Here is a 14,422-nt window from a genome sequence, read left to right as displayed (position 1 = left end):
TAAAATAGCCTTCCAAAGTAAGGGCCTGATCCTGCTATGTTCTGTCAGCACCTCATGAACAGGCTTCATACTTTTGGCTCCAAGGATACAATTACATAAGTGTTTGTGTAGGGTGGAGCAATTTGTGCTTTTAGTCAAATCAATTGGTGTTAAGTTAAAGAAGTTTAAAAAGCAGCTGTCTTGTATTTTCAGGCTTTTTTATTCCCTCTCTATGACTCAAAACAGCTTTGATTTTGAAAATTAAGATTTGCAGGTCTAGAGGCAAGCACTAATACATTTCAGTTCATCACAGAGCAAAGGGAAAGCCTGCACTCCAGCCTCCTGCAAGGTTTCAGGCTATTTAAAGCAGTTCAAGTGGCAGACAATAAAAGGTTATTCATAGATTAAGGGACCAGCGTGATCACCTAGTCTGACTTTTTTACACAACAAAGTCTATAGGATTTCCCAGAATTAATTCCTGTTTGGACTAGAGCTTATTTTTTAGAAAGACATTCAATCTTGATTTACAGGTTTCTAGTGGTGGAGAATTCACCACAACCCTTGATAAATTGTTCCACTGGTTAATTAACCTCACTGTTTAAGAAAAACTGCACCTTATTTCTAGACTAAATTTGTCTTGCTTCAACATTCAGCTTGTTTTACCTTTATATTATCAAATTTATTGTTCCCCAATAAACTATGATCAAGTCATCCCTTAACTTTCTCTTTGTTAAACTTGCCAGATTGAGCTTCTTGCGTCTATGACTGTAAGGCATGTTTTCTAATCTTTTTTAATCATTCTCATGGCTCTCTCCAATTTTTCAACATCCTTCTTCAATTGTGGACACCAGAACTACTCACAGTATTCCAGCAGCGGTCACACCTGTGCCAAATACAAAGGTAATGTGACCATCCTACTCCTAGTCAGTGTTCCCTTGTTTATATATCCCAGGATTGTATCAGTCCTTTTGGCCACATATTGCACTCAGAGCTCATGTTCAGTTGATTAACCAACAAAACAACCAATCTCTTTCAGAGTCACTGTCTCCCAGGATAGAGTCCCTCATTCTGTAAGTTTGGCCTGCGTTCCTCATTCCTAGATGTCTAACTTTACATTTGGATGTATTAAATACACGTTTAATACATTTGGATGTATTAAAACACGTATTGTGTGCTTGCGCTCAGGTTACCAAGTGATTTAAGATCACTCTGTATCAATGACCCATCTTCTTCATTACTTACCACTTTCCTCTATCTTAGTGTCATCTGCAAACTCTATCAGTGACTATTTTATGTTTTCTTCCAGGTCAGTGACAAAAATGTTAAATAGCATAGGGCCAAGAACTGATCCCTTTGGAACCACGCTAGAAACACTCCCACTGGATAATGATTCTCTGTTTCCAGTTATGTTTTGAGATTTGTAAGTTAACCAGTTTTTAATCCATGTAATGTATGCCATGTTAATATTGTACTGTTCTAGTTGTTTAGTCAAAATGTTGTATGATACCAAACCAAATCCCTTTATCACTATTACCTTTATCAATTTAACTTGTAATCTCAACAAGATACCCAGTTAATTTGAAAGGATCATTTTCCATAAACTCATGTTGATTGGCATTACTTTTATCACCCTCCTTTAATTCGTTTATTAAAAGAGTTCCATATTAGCCATTCCATTATTTTGCTCCAGCTTGATGTGAGGCTCATAGGCCTATAATTATCTGGGTTATCCCATTTGTTCTTTTTAAATATTGACACAATAGTAGGTTTCTTCTAGTCTTTTGGAAATTTCTCAGTGTTCCAAGAGTTACTGAAAATCAACATTAATGATCCAGTGAGCGCCTCAGTCCGTGATTTTAAAACTTGGATGCAAGTGTGGTAGAGATAATTGTCTACCACACTCTGCCTGAACTGAACATGTCTGAGGCATGTCACGTCCTGGTGACCTGCCTTTAACTTCAAGAACTTAATTTCCAGTGTAGACACAAAACTTCTTAAATATTACCCATACATACATTTTGCAGTGATTATGAGGAATAGGAATTCTGGGAGACATTTGTGCTTCAGGCAGGTACAATACCTTCTGGAATTCCCAGAAAGTGCAGCCACTATGATAGCCTTTTAGAGGATGTGACTTCTGGTCCCTTCTGAACCCAGCCAACTCTGCTGGCCCATGGGGAAGGACATGTAGTGTCATTACATTCCCTTTGCCCCGTACTATCACCTTTGAGATGGAGCAGTTCTTATACTCAGGAACAAGAATTGCAATTGTGTCTGGCCCCTGTGTAGGTGCACAATGTAGGGAGAGATGCTAAATCTGACCCACTATCATTATTACATTCATTATAATCTCTTTTTGCATCTTTTTCTACTATGCCTGGGTATCAAGCTGGCATTGACTTTAATTGTGTCCCCAGTACCTCTGGACCAGAGCAGGTGAGCCCAATCCAGCCAATTAAAGAGGGCGGGACTACACCTGGACCTATAAAAGGCTGCTAGTAAGTAGATGGGGGAGATTGAACTGAGACAGGCTGCACCCTGGGAGGAAAGGTCCATCCTGGAGTGGAGCTAGCGCCTATGGTTGGTGTCTGGAGCCAGAGACTTGGGAAAGCAGCGCTGGGGCTATTGCTCCAAGAAGGGAGCAGAATCAACTGAGACTGGGAAGCTGCCAGGAGCTAGAGGGCCCGACACTCCAAGGAGGAGTGGCCTCAAAGCTTGGGGACAAGGATTAACTTAAAAGACTTTTCTGTTTGTTTGCTACCCTCTGTTAAAGAAATAAACCTGTGTGAAAGAGAATGGGGCATGGCAACACATGCTTTGGAGCTGGGGCAGAAGCTTGGCTTGGTGAAATACCCATTAATATCAGCAGCAAATTTGGTCCAGGGTATTTTGAGACAATGTGTGATTTCAAATATCCAGAACAAAAGGAGGTTTCTTTGTAATTTCACATATAGAATTTTTATTTCAGAAGTAGAATTGCTCATTATACCCTGCCATAGTATGAACAGCAGCATATTAACAGGCAAAATGCAAATAGAGAGCAACTAATGACAGATTTGTTTTGCATAATCATTCATGTAACTCTTAGTAAATATAAAAACACAGAAGTTGTTTGCATGCAATTTAATAATTAGGTCGCTTTGCCAATTCTTAAACCAAGAAAAAAAATTAAAGTCCTCCCCTTAAAGGCTTCAGAATCATGCTTGGCTAAATAAGTTTGCAGTGCTTCCACAATAGGAGCCCCATATAGTTTGCATATTGCTTCTTCATGTGATCTTGGCTCATCCTCCTCATTACAGTCAAGAATGGCTGGAAAACCTAAGTTAAAAGAAAACTATTAAAAATGAGTCAGTAAGTCTCTCAAGTTAATATATCCTAATTTAGCAAAAACATATATCCAGGTCCAGCCCCGGGTGATTTTGCAGAGCTTTTGCAGCCTTGAGCAGGTTTCTGTGGATCAGAAACTAAGAAATTTATTTTGTTGAATATGCCCTTCAGTCACAGGGCCACACGTTCTTCTTCGAAATTTACAAACAAAAACAAAATATTCAAATCTTCTTCAATAGGACTGACTAACTAAAGAGAGATTTCCATATTTGAGGAGGAGTGATTTTTTTTTTTAAAATCATTTTACCCACTCTCTGCCAAATTATTTTATTGCAATTATTATTGCGGCAGCGCCAAAGAACCCCAGTCATAGATCAGGACCTTATGCCAACCACTGTACCAGGGAACAAAATCAATAAATTAAACAAACAAAAAAACCAGTTTCTACCCCCAAAGAGCTTACAACCTTAGAATAGTGTTGGACTCCACTATTTTGCTTTGAATTACTGATTATGTCAAATGGGGTTTGGTCATAATTTCTGAAATCAGGGTGAGTGGTTTTGCTTCTTAAATATTTTAAAGTGTAGAACAGTTACATCATGATGATAATCACAGTAATGTAAAATGTGTCTATTTTAGTGACAAAAGCTTTCTTCCAATCCTTACTTTCAGAAGATTCATAGTCCTGACAACTGGCTATAGAATTCAAGAACAATTTGAACAACGTTCTGCAATTTGAGCTTGTAGAATGAAATGCCCTTCCATCCCCTCATATCACTTCCGCAACACACCACATTCACCTGCCTGAAGGAGTTTTCATCGATATCGAAGCTCCACAAGGAAGCCATTCTTGAACTTTTGGCTCATTGATCACTCTGGTCTGTCCTGCACAAGACCCCCAGACTTTCTCAGGTTTTTTGTTTTTGTTTTTTAAACCTTTTATTTAAGGCTTTTCATTGTGCTCCCTCTAATGGATAATAACAGCATTCATTGCAGGTGAAGACCAGTCATCAATTATTTAATAATAAAGGGTAAAATACAATTAATTTGAATATGATACAATATGAGTAAATGAAATTAAGCAGAGCAAATGTGTCACTTGAAGCCTGGAAGGATATTACGAGGAATCAGTCTCTATCCTGTGTAAAATGATGACGACTGAATGTTGTCTGTTTTACAGACTGTCTTGCATGAGAGAATTTTTGTAGCAGATGAGAAATAAAACCTAAACCCTGACCGTTTATGGCACATTTTGCATGGGCAAAGATACTTATCCTAATACCCTGGCCAAATTCAAGATGGATAATGAAATTCTACCTCCAGTTTCACAGGGCTATGGTAGTCTTCTCTTTTTAATTTTCAGTGTGGTATTGTGCAGGTAGTGTTTTCGCTTCAGAGGTAGTTGCACCTGATTGGTGGGCAAAGCAAGTTTTGAATATACATTGTATGAAGTCCTGAGCCTGCAGTTTTGTGCAGGTGACAGCAGGAGGACTCTACTTGTGTGAATAAGGTTTACTCACATAAGTAAGTTTAGCAGGATTTGGCCCACAGTTTGTACAAATACTATGGATGAAAGCATTGTGTATGGTTTTTTCCAGCCGCAGCACTTCACAAACCTTATGGTAATGATAACATGTATGCAGTGGTGAGCTAGAGCCGGTTCGCACCGGTTCGCTAGAACCGGTTGTTAAATTTAGAAGCCCTTTTAGAACCGGTTGTTCCGCAAGGGACAATCGGTTCTAAAAGGGCTTCTAAATTTAACTGGCCAAAAGTGGCGCCTTAGGTGCTGACTCCACGGGTGCTCCAGCCCTGGAGCACCCAAGGGGAAAATTTGGTGGGTGCAGAGCACTCACCAGCAGCTCCCCGCCCCGGCCCCAGCTCACTTCCACTCTGCCTCCACCTCCTCCCCTGAACGTGCCACCCCGCTCTGCTTCTCCACCCCCCCCTCCCCCCGGCTTCCCGCGAATCAGCTGTTCGCGCAGCAAGACTGGGAGGGCTGAGAAGCAGGCCATGGCTTCCCGCTCAGGCCTAGGGAGGCGGAGGTGAGCTGGGGTGGGGTGGGGGGCACGAGGAGGGCCGCCAGTGCCGTAGCAGGTAACCCGGGGGGGGGGGGCGCAGGGGAACTGCTCCCCGCCCCAGCTCACATCTGCCACCCTCGGCCTGAGCGGGAAGCCGCAGCCTGCTTCGAGTCCTCCCCGGCTTTCCGCCGAACAGCTGATTCCCAGGAAGCAGCAGGGGGGCGCGAAAAAGCAGAGCAGGGCGGTGGGTTCAGGGGAGGAGGCAGAGGCGAGCTGGGGCTGGGTGCGGAGCTGTCGGTGGGTGCTCTGCACCCACCAAATTTTCCCTGTGGGTACTCCAGCCCAAGAGCACCCAGGGAGTCAGCGCCTAAGGCGCAACTTTTGATGTGATCAGTGGGGGGAGCAGCCGCTACCCCTGCTCACCACCTAGCTACGCTCCCCCGCCCCTAGGAGCCAGAGGGACCTCCTGGATGCTTCCTGGGAGCTGCCCCAGATAAGCACCGCCGGGACTCCCCACCTTGCCCCCCCGGAAGGTGCCTCTGGCTCTTAGGGGTGGGGTGGACACCCACTACGGTGGCACACGAGACCCTCCTGCCCGGTTCTAGGGGCAGTCAGGGGACAGGGGTGGGCAACAACCCCCTCGTGGGGTGAGGAGGGAACCCCTTGTTAAGATTTTGGCAGCTCATCACTGCATGTGTGTATATATTACAAGAACTCATTTCCAAAACAAATAATATATTGTTATGGCAAATGTGATGTAGTGTGCTTCACGCTGCTGAAGTGATGTAAAGGAGATTTTTATTACTTCCTCAAGACTAGAATAGGATGCTGTATCGCTTCCTGGTTTTCCATTATTTGACATTGGTGTAGTAGTAGCATCCAAAGACCACAGTCAGAATTCAGGCTTCACTGTATCCACACTGTAAAAAAAAAAAAAAAAATGCATAGGAAGGTAGGATGCCTGCTTCAAAAACCTTGCAGTTTAAATACAAAAGATAAAAACAACAGAAAAGTTGAATGACAAAGGTATCTTGTTGGTTACATTTTTTTTTAATTATTTCCCCAAACCATCCCTCATATTCCCATTATCTTGTCAATCTGTTCCATCATTGCTTCCCTAATGCACCCTCCTTGACAATGCACACAAGCACTGTGTAGAGATAGGCATAGGGGGAGTGAGTGTGTCTGAAATTCATTGTGGAGGGTCCCTGTTTAGTTCCAGTGATCTCCAGCAGTTCTTTGCCATGGGAGGGGAGAAAGATTGCTTCTAGTAGGGGTTCTGGGCTCTCAGACTAAAACAGGGTGTTGTTCTCCTGTAGCCACACCCAGCCTATTTATTACAATACTCCATCACCATAGCTAGCTTTCACTTTGATGGATAGGATGTAAGCAATGGGTGTTCTGGCATTTGTCTTGATAAGAAAATCCTTAACCGTTTGGGAACAAGTTACCAAACAGGAGACCCAATTTATTGCTGCCCTATAGGTCCTTTCCCCATTCAGCAGGCATAACACCTTCCCCTAGTTCAAGGGGGCATACCTGTCACTTTCTGAGCTGGGCTAGTGCTGGCTTAGGGAGGTTGGAGACATGGTCAGGACCTCCCTATGCCATGGTGACTCCATGCCTTCATAAGGCCCATAAGACTTTTTACGTTTGTTTTTCTGCCCATAGTTGTGGCCACACTAGTTCTACATGTAACCACGTTTTTTTTTTTTTTTTTTTTTGAGGCGGGGAGGGAGTGGCAGATAGCTAGCACACTGCAGAGCAGTGAGGGAATGAGGAAATTTTGGTTTACACCATTGGAGAGAACAGCCCTGTTTATGAAAAAGTGTTATGAATATCTGATGTCCATAGAGTGCACGCACAACTTCAGTTTTCAAAGGTTTAATTCAAAAGACCCATAGTCAGTACACTGCCTGGGCCTTGATTTCTGTACTGCACAGGATGAAGAGCTGCATTCACCTGGATGGGACTTGCACCTCTAGTTCCAAGAAATTCTAGATGTTTCAGATGTAAAACATAAACCACGCTGGTCTACAACTGTGGCATAATTTTGAGGGCTGACAGTGATGATGCACTGTGTTTCCCCCAGACTTAGAAGTTTATATTTTTATCCCTGTTGTGGCAAGGTTAGTTTCAGAATATAAGGACAGCCATAGTGGGTCAGATCCATCTAGCCCAATATCCTGTCTTCCAACTGGCCCATGCCAGGTGCTTCAGAGGCAATGAACAGAACAGGCAATCACAGTGATCCATCCCATCATTCACTCCGAGTTTTTGGTAAACAGATGCTAGTGACATTTATCCCATTACATCCCATTTATGCTACTTGGAACTATTTATGTAATTTCTCTGTGCACAAGGAAAAGATCAGATCCCTTTAAACGGTTCTGAGACATCAAAAGTTACAGCACAATTGTTTCACCAATTTGTCATTTATATATGCTCTTTAATGGCCTAGAGCCATACCACAGCTCCTTTATCTCAGTGTAGACATACCCTATATGGTTGAACTCTGAAATACAGTTGTCAATCCAGAAGACTTAAAGACATCTTTGGGTCACAGCTCCTATAAGTCTCTTCCTAGGCATACTGATTTTCAGCCAATCAAGACAGAATACACTTTATATAGGTCATTAGAAAATGCTCTGAATAGGAAACCCCTGATGTCATTCCCAGGAGCTGTTTTCCATGCATCCTGATAGAACTGAGTGAATCTGAAGAAGTAGTAATAGAATGCCTCATCTGTTATTTGGCAGTTTCTGGAGACAGGCTACTTTGTGCCCAGAATACAGCAGTCTCTTTAGCTGACTAGTCCAAGAAACTTGTCAAAGTTTAGTGGGTTGAGTTGTTACCCGGGGTTCTTTCAACCCAAAGCTCTTGGTAACTTTTACTCTGTGAGAGGTGGTGTCAGGAGATGAATCAGGGGAGACATGGCCATCCAGCGGATAGATGGCTGGTACAAACACGACAACACAAGAGCGCTTTCACTTAAAACTAAACTTTACTTAGTCTCAAGCACTTACACATGTCCGCAACAGGTTAGTAAAACACCCCCAACCCTTGATAGTTACCGAAGCTGAGGGTGGCTCTCAAGTTGCACAGTGGCAGCCCATCTGCCAATGGGGAACACAAGATGCATCCAGAGTTAGAGTCCAGGCCCGAAGAGTCCCACTACCTCAAACTTTTCCCCCTAACTTATACATTAGTAATACAATGACATGTCCCTTAAAGAAAACTTGTTAAGTAAGCAGCTTCAATGGTCAAGCAAGAGGTTTCCTTCTGATTATTGATTAACCAGGTGTAGGTTTTTCCTAGAGATTGCAGCCTTGAGGCCCTAACAGACATTCCTGAGGGCACATCCTGCTCTTCTAAAATGCATATATCAGCAACTTCAACACAATTCTTATCAGGAAGGATGCGGGGTCAAGCTGTCCTTTCTGTGGCACCCAAAACCCCCTTCCCTCCCCTCCCCTCCTGCCTTGGTCAAGCTGAGGCTGCTGTATGGCCGCTTTTAGCAATGAGCAATAGTGGTTTCAGGCACTTTACTGGTTTGCCAAAATCTCCCCATACAGAGTAGGTTTGCCATCTTTTGAAGGTTTATTTCTCTCATGACATTCTGGTACAACATCTTCACATTGTTATTACAACAGGTGACATTCCATAAAGTGTCATCACACCACTACACAGAATGATGGCATCCCATAAACATGTCATCACAGTAGGACACATTGTTGTCTTATGATCATGTTTTTCTGGCCTCAAATCACTTTCATCATGGTAAAACTCTCCTACCAGCACCACATCAAATTCAGAACAAATGGCAATCTAAACAACCACAGAGGCTTATTTTGTCAGGTGTCAGCCCATATTTTTCAGTAAAGAAAATGTATTAACGGAGACAATACTGTACCTGCTTTACTGGTCTTACTTCTTTCATAAGTTTCTAATCAAACATAACTGCCAGTGATCTTGATTTTCCTTTGATTTTATGTGGAAAGTAAAATAGCTAGGGAAAGAGTGAAATAATAGAAGCCTGTAAATTACTAATGAATATTCATTGAGTCACATAAGATAGCAAACCAGGGATTGGCAACGTTTGGCATGCGGCCTGCCAGGGTAAGCCCCGTGGCAGGCTGGGCCAGTTTGTTTACCTGCCATGTCTGCAGGTTTGGCCGATCGCAGTTCCCACTGGCTTCGGTTTGCTGCTCCAGGCCAATGGGGGCTGTGGGAAGCAGTGGCCAGCACATCCCTCAGCCCGTGTCGCCTCCTGCAGCCCCCATTGGCCTGGAGCGGCGAACGGCAGCCAGTGGGAGCTGTGATCGGCCGAACCTGCGGATGCGGCAGGTAAACAAACTGGCCCAGCCTGCCACGGGGCTTACCCTGGCGGGCCACATGCCAAACGTTGCCAATCCCTGTAGTAGACCATGTCCCAGCAAGTTATTTTGCTTCCTGTAAGACTTTCAGTATAGCTTAAAATATTTCATAGACTCTTCACTGCTGAGAGCTTTTTAAAATTTTTTTTTGCATGTCTCAACTGTCCTAAAGCATAGGATTTTCAACATGTTTGATACCCTATTTAACATTTAATCCCAGAGATGGGATGTACTCCTCACACTGGCTCTGAAAGATCTGAATTAGGCCAGGTGGGCCCAACCAATTAAGATGCTTTCAAAGTCCTTCTGTACCAATACATCAGGCAGTCCTCATGCTCACTGCTCTGATTATGTCCCTCCCTCAGTCTTCCTATTCATTGCCCCTACCAAAACCACTCTAGAACCCAGGCCCACTCTCTAATCTGGGTTCCAGTCGAAAGCCTATAACAAGTATTTAAGGTCTGGGACTTCACCAATCTTACTGTTCTCTTCCCTGGACTACTTTCTGTTGTGCTTCCTTAAGCTCCTTCTTCATCAGTCTTCCTCATCAGACACCCCACTCCACTTTAGGCATGCTAGGTAAACCCTTCCTTCTGGATTCCTATCTACCCTTCCTTTTCCCTTAACTCAGAGAGAGGCTGCAGGTTTCCTTCATCCACTGTTTCCAGACTTCTGGCTTTTCAAAAGCACCATCTGTTCCCTCCCAGGTGAGACTCCTTCTAAGCAGTGCCCTCCACTCAGCTTAAATCTCTTCTGTTCGCATCTTAATTGGTTGAATGGGTCCACCTGGCCTAATTCATCTCTTAGCAGGGCTAGTATGGGGAGGGCACTCCATCACAATACCCTAGAAGAACACCAAGGCTGAAAAAGGATATTTTTCCACATAATGTTAGATTTTAAAGCTTCTGAAGGGTTGATCTTTCTGCTTTTTACAATGAATGCTAAGTAGCTGCTACACAGTGGAAGAATATCAAATATAAAATGTTTCCTAACATACACAGGAAACATTTTTTTTTGTTTTGTTTTGTTTTTTGTTTTTAATTTCACATGAGAGTTTTGTCACTTGCTCTGGGCATTAGACCCTCACCCTTCATGGGTTCTCCAAGTCCACGCACCAGCCCAAGCCCAGATGTCTACACTGTAATTTTATAGAGTCAGCTGACCTGGGCTCTGAGATTCAGTGCAGCGTAGTCACACCCATGAAGCAAGGAGACACCACATGGCCTAAGGATTATCCCTACACACAATAGTGATTAGAGGAGAATCCCCCTGACAACATAAGGATAGTAAAAGGCTATTCACAATATTCTTCAAAGAAGGAGAGCCACATCTCTGCTCACAGGAAAATTGTTTTGAAGGTGAGGCCTTATGCCAGGACAATCATCATCTGTCCTCCTCACATCTGGCATTTGCTGCAGCCCTAGCAGGGGTAGTAACTTTCAGTGCCAATGCAGCCCAGTGACAAGTCATCACTGACAGTCTTGGCAGGAGGCATGAATGCAGCACATATAGGCATACCGGAGTTTAGCATTCTAAAAGTAGTGTAGCTCTGGCAGTGCAGTGGCAGTGCTGCCTGAATACAATCCTCCCCAGAACCCTGAATCTTGCTCAGGTATGCCTACATGTGCTGCATTCACACCTCCCAGTGGCACTGTAGACATACCCAAAGAGTTAACTGACAAAAACACTTCTCCAAAGTGTTTCTCGTTATTGCAAAGCTGTTTATTTGGTGGGGAGATAGGGAATGTAACAGTATCCACTGAAGAGAGTGCATACTAATTCCCTTTTGTGAGAGGTGTCGTAGGATAGTGTAGTTACAGGAGACTATGACAGACTAGGCCTTCTGCTTACCAGATTGCTTTACTGCAAAGACAGCACCTGCATTCTTCTGGACTTTACATGCGTAGGAAGACAGATGATGTATTCGGCTTAGACCCTAAAGGATCTATTTCCCCCCTTGCCCCCCCCACCCATTCATTATGTGTGAATGCTTTAACAGGTCTACTCCCTCCAGGCCCAGTCCTGCCCCACTGAAGTCAATAGTAGTTGAATTGGACTTAAGTTAACACCACTGTGACTTATGCACACAAATGCCTTGCGCAATAGACATTTGAGTAAGGAAAAGCACAATACATTAACATCAGAACTTCATTAAAGTGTTAGACACCTGTAAACAAAAGACCATGTTTAGCAATATTCTTATTTTCTTTCAGGAACTGTGGTGAGTAAGCAGATAGCTTTATCTAGCAACCTTTTCAACAGAGGCAAATGTCTACTTCTCACTTAGGAGTGGCATAACTGTGAAGTCTCCGTCAGATACATTTAGTGTTATTTTATTCAGAAGTTTAATTAAATTTTGATTACTCTAACATATGCCACTGTTTTATAATTGTATTAAGACTAAACAAAACTAATCTATTTGTAACGTAGTAATGGGTTTTTTTGCTGTGTACTGTAAATGTGCATAAAATTAACTGCTCAAATTCTGGCACTGCTCCCACACAAGAGGGATGACTGTTTATTGTAAACTGTATTCTGCCATTTATGGGTAAGACAAATTTCCTAAGTTACAAAGACCTATTGAAAAAGCTGCACACAGCGAGGGAACCACAGATTCAAGGTTTCTGCCTGCTAAGTGCCTAAAAGGACTTAAAAGAATAAATAGATTCTAAGGGGTCTAGCCCCCTTTTAGCTAGTGAATATGCCTGTTTAGGGCTTGGTCATGTGTTTGCAGCTCAGCACTGTACTGTGGGGAGAGCTAGAGAGTTGCACCAACTCAGTGGGAACTCAAACATTGTGCCTGAAGGCTTTCCAAGAGCTCTGGAGCACAGAAGGGAGCGTAATCACTGAGCCATGACCTTGGAAGCGTCTGCAATGTCTACCACCATTTGCGCTTACCCAGCTCTGTTGACCAGTATGGCCACCTCCTATAGAAGGGCTGCCATTTTGCCTGGCTTTTGCTTGATGGTTTTAGAGAAGGAAATTCCTTGTTCCCTCTCCTCACCCTCCTTTTGCATAATGTGTGGCCAAGCATAATTTTGCCCTTAATGTCTACACTGTGCTTTGAACATATAACATGCAAAATACATACTAAATAGTATTATAATAATCCATATTGATAATTGTAACACAATCCTCTCTTTATTCACATCCCTTTTTCAATACGGCTTCTCCCTTGGAGTCAATCAATATTAACTCAGCATGACTGGAGATAGTCTTAATGATTGTCTGGTTGCAAAGGATAGGAGATATTCTTAATCTTGAATTGGACAGACAGACAAACTAGCTGGAATAAATCACCAAAATGGGTGGGCCAGGACCCTTTTACCATGGCATGGATGAGTGGGTTTAGGGGCTAGAAAGAGAGACAAAGGGGAGAGCTGAGAGAAAGGTAAGAAAGAAAGGTTCACCCAAAGAAATGTGAGAACCTGGCTCAGCTCAGGATGCAAGATTTTAAACTTCATCTGTAAAAAACCCAACCCAGTAGGTGAAGGGTTATTTTGAAAGTAGCTTTATATCCCAGTATGAAGCATTACAATTTATTTTACAATCTTTGATTAACTGGTTGTTTTCCATAAAACATAGGCTTGGTTTTATATCAGCTAAACTAGGATTATTGCAAGTGCTTCAAGGACTGTCCAGGTGTCCACTCACCACAGGTAGCACCTCCTCTTGGCTGCTCTGAGGATTAGCTCTGTCCAAGACAGGAGCCCCCTTCAGCTACTCACTGTATGCACAGCTGCTGCTCTCTCATTCTCTGCAACTTACTGTGCTCCCTCATTGTGATTTGGCCCTCCAGTCAGGTCACTATGCATGTTTCCCCCTTCTGTGGTATCAAAGTCTTTTCTTACTAACAGTCTTAAGCAGCCATTCCATTCACTGTCCCTATAGGGGCACTTCCCCAGTAGCTGGGAGACTAGAGGAACCCAGGCCCACCCTCTATTCCAGGTTCCAGCTGAGGGACCCTCTAGTCAGCAACCAAGATCTGTTCCATCCCATACCTTACTGACTTTTCCCTGAGGCTTTCTTTACCTTCTAATTCTCTGAGTTAACCAACCACAAAACTTCCTCCTTTCACACAGTAACTATAGGCTGCTTGCGTCTATAATCCCAAACACACCACCCTTCTCCTAGAAAGTGACTGCAAAGTACTTCCCCACAGCTTTCTCTTCTATGCTCCACTCCCAGGCTTTATAGAAGACTTCCTGTTCCCACACATGTGAGCTTCCCCTAATTAGGGCCTTTCTCTCAGCCTTAATTCCCCCAGCTTGCAGCCCAACAAGTTAATTGGCCCACCTGGCCTCCATTAAGACTTTAGGGTTGAGTGTGGGGTGAACACCTTATCACAGGGACCTTTCCTTAACTCACTTGATGCTGATTTGTGATTTTGGATCTAAAGGTCTCAAGTTCCATGCCCACTGATGTTTCGGATATCTGTATGTTCTTTTTGGAGTATGAGGCTGTGTAGATCCCATGATCAGTGTACGTAGGACCCACATGTAGGAGATCAGGATCTCTGAACAGCAGTGTCCATTGGCTGTGCCAGTACTGTGCATGCCATCATTAGCCCAACCCCCACCAAAAGTCATAGAGGGCAAAGCAGCTGCAACTGTTCCTCAGTTCCCTCTTACTGCCCATGGCAACTAGATGGATTAAGCAGTGTCTGCCTGCTACGCCTTAATGGAATCTGCTTCTAGTGACTAGCTAGTTAAGTAGTATTAA

The 14,422-nt window shown here is 43.4% G+C and overlaps 1 long non-coding RNA gene across 1 annotated transcript; it reads right to left on the bottom strand.

Annotated features, from left to right (window-relative positions):
- Nucleotides 1-2,916: 2,916 nt before the first annotated feature.
- LOC122466370 lies at nt 2,917-13,949 on the bottom strand. Its single transcript, XR_006291799.1, has 4 exons — nt 13,469-13,949; nt 9,238-9,333; nt 6,130-6,244; nt 2,917-3,297 (listed from the first exon to the last, which is right to left on the bottom strand). It is a non-coding gene; the product is annotated as an uncharacterized LOC122466370 (long non-coding RNA).
- Between the last annotated feature and the right edge of the window lie 473 nt (nt 13,950-14,422).

This window comes from Chelonia mydas, chromosome 6 (assembly GCF_015237465.2).
Source record: "Chelonia mydas isolate rCheMyd1 chromosome 6, rCheMyd1.pri.v2, whole genome shotgun sequence".
Classification (NCBI taxonomy): Eukaryota; Metazoa; Chordata; order Testudines; family Cheloniidae; genus Chelonia; species Chelonia mydas.
Note: the sequence above shows the minus strand (reverse complement) of the source record. Positions and strands in the feature narration are given on the sequence as shown.